The 12,895-nt window shown below is 34.0% G+C and overlaps 1 pseudogene; it reads left to right on the top strand.

The window, feature by feature from the left end:
• The first annotated feature begins 7,806 nt into the window (after positions 1-7,806).
• On the top strand, positions 7,807-9,703 carry LOC123896309 (annotated as a pseudogene).
• The last annotated feature ends 3,192 nt before the right edge of the window (positions 9,704-12,895 follow it).

A 12,895-nucleotide genomic window follows, 5' to 3' on the forward strand; every position in this document is an offset into this window, starting at 1 on the left:
TTATTCTTAAATTCAATGCAAATTATATCCCGACCGCTCTTTCTTAATGATCCAACAAAACGACTTCACACTCTACACAATCACTTATTTAATTTTCAAAGTATTTGCAAATACATAGCGACACTACTTCTTCTTCGCACCAGCACTACTCAATATTTTATTTTTTGGTATAATATCTACATTTATTTAATTTATGTTTGAGTAAGAAGAGAGTATATATAAACATATCATGAAAAATAAAAAATGCAAATTATACTTTATTTTTGTCGCAATATGCAATAATAAAAAGCTTCTCCTTTTTACAAACCTTCCGTACTGATTGATAGTTTGTGGTGCGCCTGCATTAAGCATGATTAAAGGTGACTCTTTGGTGGGTCCAAATAAAAAGTTTGAATTAAATCCTTCACATCACAGTTATTAATCATTGATTTGTGATGATGGGAATGGAAGTATAAGTCCCATACCCCACTAAATTGTGGTGGGGGCAGTGATTCATATTTTTTATACTTTTCATCACTTATGGCATTTTCCATTTTCTTCTAATAATCTTTCGATTGGACTCGAGTAAGCCGTACCCCGTCTCTTCACACCATGAAAACAAAAACAATGTATGTTAAGATTGTGGTCCATATTAATCTTATCTGAGATTAGAGTGATTGTGGTCGATGATGAAAGCTTCTTCAATATGGTTGTAGTAAAATAGAGGTAGCTGCAAAACACTTTGATATTCAAGTTGATGTTTGCGTGAAGTGAGAGGTTAGAGAGTAAGAAAAAAGATATCCGATCTTTCTGCGTAAAGATATATATAGTCCCAAACATAAAGCCAACTTTTAATGTGAGGGTGAACACAATATTGGGCAGGAACGTGTGACCTCGGGTTAACACAATATTGAGCCAAGCTTGGCGCTTAAGTGGGTCGTGCTCGACACCGAGTTAGACTTAGGCCCAGTTCAGAACAAATACATTCAAATAAAAGTGAGTTAAATCATATAAATTTAAGTGTAAAAATCAATTTTAAAATAAAACATTACAATTTCTATCTTCAAGTTTGTGTAAAAACAGTGTTTATGTGTGTTGTTTTATTAACTACCTTTGAACTCAACTTTCAAATAATGTGAGACCAAATTTATATACTAGAACTGTCAAGATATATTAAGGAGCTAAATTATTCAACTCATGCTCATATCTTTCTAACGCCAATGTTTTGAATTCCAACTTCAAATCTACGGTATTTCATTTCTAAAGTATTATTCACTTTAAATCTTATGTAAACCCTCATAATTTTATTTTTTTATTAAAGATTATCATTATACTGAATAGTGTAAATGTTGTATATAAATTATCATTCAAATCCGAACAATGTTATACTACTATTTTACTCATCATATGGTACTAGAGTTTAATATTAGGTGCATGTAATGTGAGTCAAATCATTCATAATTACCATTTTATATTGTGTTAATCTTGTGCTAATTAAGTGTTCAATGGGAATCAAGGAAAAAACACAAAAGGGGCGTGGAATGTTACTAATAAAATGGTGCCCTTTGCATATTGTATATTCTTCATATTAATTTCTCACATGATTTCAACCAATATGTAACACACATGTAACTTCCTTTATACTTCCACTCACAACCCCATATTTAAAAAGTCAAGCGCATTAAAATTTTAATTCCCCAACTCCCCCTTTAAAGTATTTAACGTTTTACCAAAATTTGATTGTACTATATTAGGGAAATCTTTGAAAAAAAATTGACAAAAAAAGAAACCTTACATATATAAATATATAAACATGCATGTATGGTCAAAATCACCTTTAGTATAAAGTGGCATATAGTCTTGGCTTTGCATCCCATATATAAAACGAAAAGGGAAAAAGAAAGAAAATATGAGTAATGATTTTCCCACGCTTCCATTAGCATCTTGGTCCACATTAAACACATATAGAATATATATATATATATTTTCTAAAGTTTGTATATAAAGTATAGTATCTATGCTTATCAAGTTTGTATGAAAGTGATGTGTATAAATATTTAATTAATAGCAACTAAATTATATCTATATCTCAATTGAGAGATATTATTATCAATTTATATAAGGTTATCATCAATTAGGTTTGTGTGTGACATTTGTGAATTATAGATTACAACTTGTAGTGTATTATCATATATTGGGTGCAATCAAAGGCTTCTTGTGCCTGCCATTTATATTGATGATTGATGAAAACATTACTAGCACCATCATATGATAATATGTAATTTAATTATGTGCCATTATAACATCAACTTTAAAGATTATTTGATTTATAAAAGAGTAAATATCAAACAAATTAGGTTAAGAAAATTCTTTAAAATAGTAGACAAATTTTTGTTTTGTTCGATGTTTGATGGATATATAATAGACAGCATAAATAAATAGTTAAAATTTATGTCGATATACTAGTAACTTTTATGAATATATATTAATAGAGGAGGGTGTGTTGTGTGTGTGAGAGGGGGAGAAGAGATGAGAAAAATGATAGAGAGATGAGGGAGAAAAATAAAGTTGACAAAGAGGAATATTTAGACAAATTTTTTCCCCACAACTGTCGGAATTTATTTACGAGAAAGATATACATAAATGAAAAATTAAATGACCTATTAGTGAAGTACTAGTACTTGTTAAAATTAGAGCTGGGTATACGGACCAAGGTCCGCGGGCCGACCCGTTTAACCCGCAGTCCGCACGGACTTAAGACCAAATTTTTTTGGCCCGTTTACATTTTTGCCCGTGTGGGTTGGACCGTTAAAACCGCGGGTTATGCGGGTTAAATCCGCGGGTTCGCGGGTTAGCCCGTGGCCCGCCTGCTTTTTTTTATATAATTAATTACAAAATTTATCAGATATAAATAACTTGGTCCATGTCCAAATTCAACTTTTTTAACAGCAAAAAAAAAAAAAAAGACTTAGTCTAAACCCTAATTATAAAAAGCAACAACACACTCCAATTTTAATCAAGTAGACAACAACACAAAACATCAGGTTTCACTATCTTTTACTTTGTCTTAGCTGTATATACATTTGCTAGTATTTAAAAGATACATGTTCAAATGGGTAGTTATTTTTCTTGGGGGTATTTTCCGTTATTATATTTTGAATAATTTGGTTACCTTGATGTGATTTAGTTAAGTTTAATCTGTTAATCTTTTTATGCTTTTTTGGGTACATGTAGAAAATTTTTCTCACTAAAATGGACGGTAAAAATATGACGATAAAAATCAGTTGAATTTAATTTTAGTTGCATTACTTACAAAGAGAAGATAGATAAACTCAATGATATCACAAACTTTATTTATTTTTATTTGTTAGTTACAATTTATATGTTATAACGTAAAATTATTAATAATATATTTTTTTAAGCTTTCATTATATCAATATTTTACTAATTTAGTTTATTTTTTGAAAAAAATGATTTTTTATTTTTTTTGGTAATAGTCCGCGGGTTAACCGTTTAACCCGCGGGCTTATGCGGACCGGACTCGGACTTAATATTATAACTCGTTTATATTTGCCGACGGGCTTGTTCGCCCCGTTTAATATGCGGGTTTATGCGGGGCGGGCTAGCCCGCATACCCAGCTCTAGTTAAAATGGGTCCTGCAAATATATTGTTTGTGTCTATTTCTCTTTTAAATGAAGTAAATAGAGGTTAATGAATAGAACAAATTTGGACTTCAACTTTCATGCTCTCTTGAGTGTCATTAATTAGTTGTAGCATACCAATCAATTACCTCTCACACTTGACTTATTTCTCTAACATTGTTTTTTTGTGACAATATATTTCTCATTAGTAAAAAAACACTTTAGCTTAAGGGTTTTCACATCATTGAAATGAATACCTAATGTGAAAGATGATACATATAAGGGTTTTTACATTAGTAATTAAAGCACCTGAAGTGAAAAGTAAAAGGCATATGAGTTTTTACATCAGGGAATTGAATAACTGAGGGTAAAGACAACTGCGGAGGTAAAATTGTAATTATTGTAAAATTTTGGTTAAAAAGATTTTCCCCCGAACATGAATTAACATTTATTTAACTTGATTTTTTTTTCACCAGAACTCTTAGTAATGAAGCTCTTATTCCTGAAACCATATTCACTGAGTTCCCTCTCACTCACTCTGATGAAGCTCAACGATGTAAAATGTGTTGAAAATTTACAACATTCCCTGTGTTTAAATCATCGGGTAAGAAATCGATGTAAAAAGTGTTTTTGTCCGATGTGAAATGTCTTTCCTACACTAGTGTCTCCACACTTGACTTATTTCTCCAACATGTATAAAAGCCAAATAAGAATCCAAATTTGGGATGAATCTAATATGATAGTTGCGCCCTTGGGGATACATTCTATATGCAAAACCAATTTTGTACTTTTCCCCCTAAAATACAAAACAATATATTCATGGATATATAGAATATTTTGTATGACATGGTACAAAATGCTAGCCACAAAGGGAAGAAAAAGAGTACTATGGATTTGTCCTCCATCACCAACTGTTGCATGTTGTCCTCACTTATCATGATAAGAAAGTTAAAGCCTGATTGAGATATATGATCCAAATGTCCATTTTTGTCTCGAATGATATGCTATCAAGTTGTGGCATTCCCATTTTGTTTGTGTACACATAAAATTATAAACTTAGATAATGTTGATAGTCTTAACAACCTATCGTACTAGGGAATTTTGTTAGACATTGTGCACATCTTGTGGATATCATTAATACATTTAATTTCATTTGCTTGTACAAAAACTTATTAAATAAACTTATACTAATTTGTTTTTGTGACTATAAAAACTTATATTAATCTTGAAATGAACTTGTGTACTATATCATCATATATAAAGTCTAATGTTTGTTTAGAACTTGATATAGGCATACACATGAAAAGAAAGGATGAAAGAAAGAGATGAAATTTCTTAGAATGGTTATGCACTACACTTCTCATTCATGATCGCAATGTGATTAATTACTTATATACTTCATGTGTTAAGGTCCAAGACTTTATCACAAACTAATTAGTTAGTTACTTGCAAACCAAGTAACACACCTAATCTATTGTTTGCACTACAAGTAACACACCTAACTTTCTTTACTTTGAATTACATGTCAACAATGTTAACTAAATTTTGATTAATAATTGTATTAAGTTAGGACTAAATTTTGATTAATAATTGTATTGTGGTTACATAATTTCAACTTCATATTGTCTTCATTCAATTGAATATTTGAATGTGAATCCCTAGCTAATAAGTTTAGTAATTTTATAAAAATGTATAATTGTAACAAGTGGATTGTATTAAGCTAAGTTGGCCTGCTCAATCTTAATTAGGAACTAGTTGTCTGGGGTGGACACATATGTTGAGGACGTTGTGAGGCTAAGGCGTGGAATTCGTGGGTACCATCCAAAGTGATTGTCTTCTGGAAGATAGGGTGTCGATTCGTTTGAATCTTTTTAGGTGTAGGGTGATTAGAGATTCTAGTGATATATTGTGCATATTTTATGGGGTTTCGTTGGAGTCGTCGGACCATATATATGTTGAGCAACTAGTGGACAAAGTGAAAGATGCAATTAAAAATATATCATAGTGAAAGACATGTGGCTAAATGTCTGAATTTTTCAAAATAGGGACCAAAATTGTGAGGAAAAAAAAAACTAAGGAGACCAAATTTGCTCATTTTTAAAAATAGGGAGATCAAAATTGCACCAAACAAAAGAAAAGAATCAAAATAGTGTATTTTGTAAAATAGAGGGATCAAAACTGCATTTATGTCTGCCAATCATTTTTTGGATTTTTTGAACCGTTAATTTAAGATCAAACAGTCTAAATGATATATAATAGTCTATTGTATGGATATGTTGTTAGGCGGTGACATCTTAAATTGCTTCAGGGAGTGGAGGACCTACATTAAGTGGTGTTTTAACTTTTAAGGCTCTTACCTTTGTCTGCTTGCAAAGCTTTCATGAATTAGCTTTACTATATAGGATTTATTTCAGGCTTTTGTATGTTAATTCTTGAACTATTGGCCTCAAGCTCTAAGTACTCCTTGTACTTGGAGTCCTTAGTTATTATAAAGTTCTTCTGCATTTTTTTATTTTAAAAATAGTCTATTTAACACAGTTAACTGATCTCAACCTTCTAATACAGTTAACTGATCTCAACCTTCAATTTATATTGAACGACCAAACACAGTACCGTGTGACATAATTACCGCATCTACTTAAATTTATATTTTCCTATAATAGATTTGACAGTACTCTAACATGTACCAAAAAAAAAAAGAGATTTGACACTCTAACCACACTTCAGTTCTAACAGCAAACTATCAACTAGATTTTCCTACTGCACGTGTACACGTTTTATGCCAAAAAGTGTGGCAATATCCATTTGAGTAGTCTCAATTTTGGATAAGTTGATTTAGGATTGAACATTGCAATTTGATCGCTTCTTTTTGGTGCATACCTTATGGAAGTTGTCCTTATGTTTTGGCCCCCTTCACGTTGTCTTTACTTCCCAGTTCCTTCCCAGCTAAGCTCTTTTATTAAATTTTGGCATGATATGTGTACCATTTTGCTAGCTCTTGTTTGTAGCTTCTTCTAGCATATGTGTAATCGGCTGCATTAGCTGAATCTTACAGCCAAGTAATGTATGGAACAGATTTTCAACAATATTTTTTCGCACAATTTTGACACTGTTATAGATTACGATCGTCCAATCTAAAATACGTGGTTAAGATTGTTTTAAGTAATTTTATAGCTGCATTAATCTGAACCGCTGGATCTATAATAAACTATCAATATTCAAAACTGTGTGAAAACAGTATGAAACACTACACTAACAAATTTGTATCCTACACTTTTTCGCGCTCTAAGTAGCGAGTGACAATATTTTTAACTGAAACTCAGCGAACTCCTTTTTTCATGATTTTTTTCATTTAGGGGCGCAGACACTGAGTTTGAGTTAAAAATATTGTCACTCGCTATGCAGAGTGCGAACTGAAACACAGTTTGCTATTTAGAGTGTGAACTCAGTTTACACTTTAACTAGTGTACCTTATAAAAATGTGGTCACTATCTTATACAGTATCGACCAATCACACACACCGTAAATTTAGCTATATTGAATTGTTACTTTATTCGATACGACCAAATTTACATTTATACTTGCAATAAACATGTATCAAGGCTACAAGAGTTGTTAAGTTTGACAGAAAATAAAAAATTAGGTGAATGAATGGTTCACACTTTAACTCGCGAACTGTGTTTCATTCAAAGTTATTTCATGGGAGATGAGAGAATGGTGAAGAGGACAAAAAATTTGATTTTTTTTTAAGGTTCACATCCTAGAAAGCGAACTCAGTTTGCAGTTTACTATCTAGAAAACCAACTTTTTTTCTCCTAATTATTGCTATTTACACACTCGCTTTCTAAGTAGCGAGAATGGTAAATTTGGAATATTAGGGGTCGCACACGTAAGCCGGGGGGTGCGAAAGGTAAAACTCTTTTGCAATTGTTTTGTATACCAATTACCAAAGGCCCGACCCATGTATTGACCCAAATCCAAAGTCATCAATAGACCTATAAATTAACTAACATTTGAAATAAAAAAAAAAAACCCTAACCTTTCTTCTCTGCAACAACTTGTTCGTCAGTTACACCGAACAAGCTCAAAATTTACAAGGGGCAATTGAAATTTCAATAATCTTAGTTTCAAATTGGTAATTAGGTTTTCGTTTTTCAATGTTTCAATTTGTTCTTTTTCAGGACCATGGCGGCTTTGATGGAGCTTCTTCCCGAACCGAAATCATCAACAACAACTTATTACGATCACAACAACGATTCATGGTTCAAGCAACGAATGAAAGAGGAAAAATTGATACCTAAGATTTTGAAAATTTATGATACTATTGTGAAACAGAATGAGAATGCTAAGAAAATTGTTTATACTTGGCATAAATATTTGATACCTAAGATTTTGAGAAACGATGAGGAAGGTGAAATGGATGATGTTGATGATGATGAGGCTCAGCAGGAGATCGATGAAACAATGCAAGAAACGAAAGCGGCACTTGAGAAGATTGTTAATGTGAGGCTTAGCGCGGCACAACCGAAAAATATGCCGAAGCATAATTCTGATGCTAAGTATATAAAGTATAAACCTTCGCAACAGAATGCGACTTTTAATTTGGGTGCGAGGGAGAGGGTTATTAGGATGGTTGAGATGCCGGTGGATCCACTTGAGCCTCCGAAATTCAAGCATAAGCGTGTGCCTAAGGCTTCGGGTTAGCTTATTGTGCCGGTGATGCATTCGCCTCCTAGTCCTGTTACTGTGAAAGATCAACAGGATTGGAAGATGCCTCCTTGTATTTCGAATTGGAAGAATCCTAAGGGTTACACCATTCCTCTTGATAAGCGGTTAGCTGCTGATGGGAGAGGTCTTCGAGAGGTTCAAATTAATGATAATTTTGCAAAGCTTTCCGAGGCTTTGTATGTCGGGGAGCAGAAGACTAGAGAAGTTGTTGCTATGAGGTCTAAGGTTCAGAAGGAAATGCTTTTGAAGGAGAAGGAAAGGAAGGAACATGAGTTGAGGACTTTGGCTCAGAAAGCGCGGTGGGAGAGAATTGGTGTCGTCCCTCCTCCTACTGTTGTTCCTGTTGTTTTGGAAAGAAGTGGTGTGGATGATAGTGATATGAGAGTTGAGTATGAGCATAGGGATAGGGAAAGGGAAAAGAACTATCCCAAGGAGAGTAAGGAAGAAAGAGAGGAGTGGCTGCAACGTCGTGAGGAAAGGCGAAAGGAGAGGGAGAGGGAGAGGGAGAGGGAGAGGGAGAGAAGGTTAGAGGCTAAGGGTGCTGCCATGGGAAAGAAGAGCAAGATTACTAGAGATAGGGATCGTGATCGTGATATAAATGAGAAAGTCGCTCTTGGTTTAGCTTCTACTAAGCAAGGGACGGAGGACATGTATGATGAAAGGCTATTCAACTAGGATAAAGGAATGTCTTCTGGATTTGCCACTGATGTATAATGTTTATGACAAAGGCTTGTTCACTGCACAACCAACACTTTCAACTCTGTACAGACCGAAGAAGGATGTTGGTAATGAAGTTTATGGAGGTGCAGGTGCAGATGAGCAGCTAAAGAAGATTATGAAGACTGATCGCTTTAATCCCGACAAAGGATTTACAGGGGCTTCTGAAAGGGCAGCTCCAAGGGATAGACCCGTCGAGTTTGAGAGCGGAGAAGCTGACCTATTTGGTATTGATCAGTTCTTTATTGAGGTCAAGAAGGGTATGAAGGCCTTTGACAATGTAGGTGAGGGTGGAACGATGAGAGCCAGTGTCGGATCTTTAATGCGAGATAGTTCTGACGGAGGTTCGAGAAAGACTCGCATTGAATTTGAAAGAGGGTGTTAAGCAGAACAATGTTCAATGTTAAATGGCATATTTTTATCATGCTTAGGTTGATATGCCTGATGTGCTTGTATTAGTTTTGATGTTTTTTTTATGATATTGATATTTATCTTTCCATGGAGTTTATATTGAGTGAAATGTAATGTTTAAAGTAGATCTCTATTTGAATGAAATGCAATTAGTTGTTAAACTGTACTCTTTAGTTTTCATGTTTTCTAATGCTTGATTACTGGATACAACATTTGTTTTCTGTTATCGCTGTTTGATTTCTGCCATTGATAATTTCTGTTGTTGCTGGTAAATGGTAATGAGGATAGTGATAACTTGTAGTTTGCTAAATATGGTACTGGTAATTGATGGTACTAGTACTACTATTACAGCTGTAGAGACTAGGGTGGAACTGCTGTCTAGTCTTTATGTTTTCATGTTATGGTAACTGATGGTTCTTTATTAGAATGAAATGTAATTGATAGCTTTAAATATACCTGTTATCAAGTTTTTTAATGCCGTATAATACATTTGCTTGCCTGTTATTATTGCTGTTTGAATTATTTTAGCAAAGGAGAAATTGTCAATTGAGATGTAAAATAGCGTGTAATCATTACCTAATCCAAAAGTTCAAGTGGATGTGTATCATTTGATTTGACAGAACTGTGTATTAGAAGTTTCCTCCATAGGACAACATTTGAAGCCCAAAAATGAGGATAGGATATTTTTAGTAGTTTAGTTCAAATTGTGCTTTTGATTATCAAGGCTCTAGATGACAGTTCTAGAAGTGTTATGCCGAATGATAGGGAGAAAACCAATAAAACCAATAACACATTAAAGAAGAATGAAACGGAACATGTGGCGAGCAAGACATGTTTTTCCTATAAAAAGTTATTGACATGGATGCAGACAAGCGAAAGACAGAGGTTTAAGCTTTAATTTATTTTTTATTTTTTAATTTGTTTTGGTTCCTTAATCTTTCCTTAGTGAGTATCATACAAACACTGTCCAAACACTAATAATGTGTAATCTCATCTTAATCTTATGTTGTTCTTTTTCAGATGGGAGCAAGACTTTTGTTGAATTACCTCCGGAACTATGCTCTATAATCATGTCACCAATATCCGTTAATACGCCTTATTCATTTTCGTTTATTCCATCAATAATGCATAGACTTGAGTCATTTCTTGGTGCTTTCAAGTTTCAACTTCCAAAAGATGAACTTGGATCATTGTCCGCAAAACAGAATTCAAACATTCAAGGTGGGGGGCTACTTGAAAACACAATATTCTGGACATTGAAGGTAAAAAGTTCCTTCTGTCCTACTTTTTTTTTGGTTAATTTGTTTTGGCGGTATATGAATGTTTGATTTTATTTTTAGTTGTCAAACATTTTAAAGATATTTGCACTGATGATGGTATCTGCATTTTGCATTGTAGGTCTTTGAAGCAATGACCACAAAGTCATGCAAGGAGACCTTTCACTACGAGTCACTAGAGAATAGAGACACTTGGTTATTCTTTTTTAAAATATGCTGTTAGTCAACAGCTTTTTATACATATCAAAATCACCACGAGGGTCTTCTTAGTGTGAAGAGGAAGAAGATAATTTGTAATGCTTCCCTCTGTAAGTTAGGTTGCGGTTCTGGACTCCCTGTATTCTTTCTCTCCCTCTCTCGTGATGCTGTCTTTTCGGCATTATGAAATTATGTTTGTCTATTCATTCTACATTATTATCTTGAAATTATACATATCCAGTCTGTTATTGATTGTCTATTCTTCTGAGTTGTGCAGGCTTCATATGGAATGAGCCTTTTGATCCTAAGACCTGGATCATTCCTGGAACTAAATCAAGTGGTTTTAATAGAAAGATTGAAATGTAAAGTTGTTGCTGATGTTGTTGAAGCACTAATTGGTGCCTTCCTTAGTGCTGGTGGTGAGATGGCTGCACTGTTGTTTATGGATTGGATGGGTATCAAGGTGAATTTTAACATTACACCCTGCGAGATGCAATTCAATGTGTGTCCCGTGAATGTAGTTAGTATTGTCTTTTTAGAATCCCTATTGAAGTACTCGTTTAGGGACCGTTCGCTGTTAGTAGAAGCTATGACGCATGGTTCTTACATGCTGCCTGACGTGCCTAAATGCTACAAGTACTTACTGTTTGTATTAAAGTATTATTCTTCTTCTTATAGAAACAAGATAGTAACATAATGTATCAATGTACGGCAGAATTTTCTGTCTCCATGTGATTAGTTTATCTTTTTTCAAGTCTTGATGGACCTTCATAAATATTAATTATTCACAACCTTTTCATGATCAATTATGTTTTCCTCTTTCGTCTCATATTTTGTATGATATTTTCCTTTCCCTGCAACGACTTGAATATTAAGAGACTCAGTGGTGGATTATCTCATCACTATGCATTTGTATAAAGAATATCATGGCATGTCTCCCGGGTAGTTAACCGACATGAGAGCAGCCTCTGTGAATAATGATTGTTATGCAATGGTTTCCATAAAGGTTCAATTGCATAATTATGTACTCCATACCTCTCCAGAGTTACAAACACATTGTAGCCACACTTGCTAAATACAACTTTTGGGTGGGAGTCTGAGGCACCATTCCCCAAGGTTAGTGCGTCGAAGTCTTGAAATAATGATATTACTGGCATAGTAGTGTTTGAGCAGAGACAAAGCTACTTTAAAGTGGGGTTTTCTATAAAATGTACAAGTTTGTGTTCATAAGTTTTGTGTTCATCCTTTCATAGAGAAACTAAATAGTGGACAATCCTTAGAGCATATAATGCCTCTAAGGCATGGGAGGAAACACAAACTGCATTTGTGCTTTTGTATTTAGTTTGAGTTATGCTATTTGGTATGCAAGTTTTTCTATTGAAGTTGTTATGATGAGTACCTAAACTTTAGTTGGCTGGTAATTGTGATCAAAATGTCATGTTTACATCGGTAATCTATGTAGCGCCGAGTCCAACACACCAGATTGAAAGTGTGTCCGGTGTCTGACATTGATACTACTCTGACACATGTAATTACATTCAATTACTTTCATTGTCTCAAATTATTATTGGCGTCGACGTGTCAGTGTGAGTGTCGTATCTGGTGTTCATATTTGTTTTAGTGCTTCATAGAGTGTAATACTTTTGCCTACTTCTTTAGGGTCGTTAGTGCTTCTTGAACACAATTTAAAAATGTGAATGTTTTTAGTTCATTTTGCTACGTTGTGAATGTGCAATCAACTAGGATATGAACTGTTACAACAACAATTAATTTACGATTGTTCCTATTGTTTGCTGTAGGTACTTGGCGACATCAGAGTCTCTAGCTGGTGCTATACTCGTTGATTCAGGATATAACAAGGAGGTTGTGTGGCAAAGCATAAGGCCTCTTTTGGAACCACTTGTGACACCTGATATACATTAACAATTTATCCCATTAGGGAA

The sequence above is a fragment of the Trifolium pratense genome, linkage group LG7 (genome assembly GCF_020283565.1).
Source record: "Trifolium pratense cultivar HEN17-A07 linkage group LG7, ARS_RC_1.1, whole genome shotgun sequence".
Classification (NCBI taxonomy): Eukaryota; Viridiplantae; Streptophyta; class Magnoliopsida; order Fabales; family Fabaceae; genus Trifolium; species Trifolium pratense.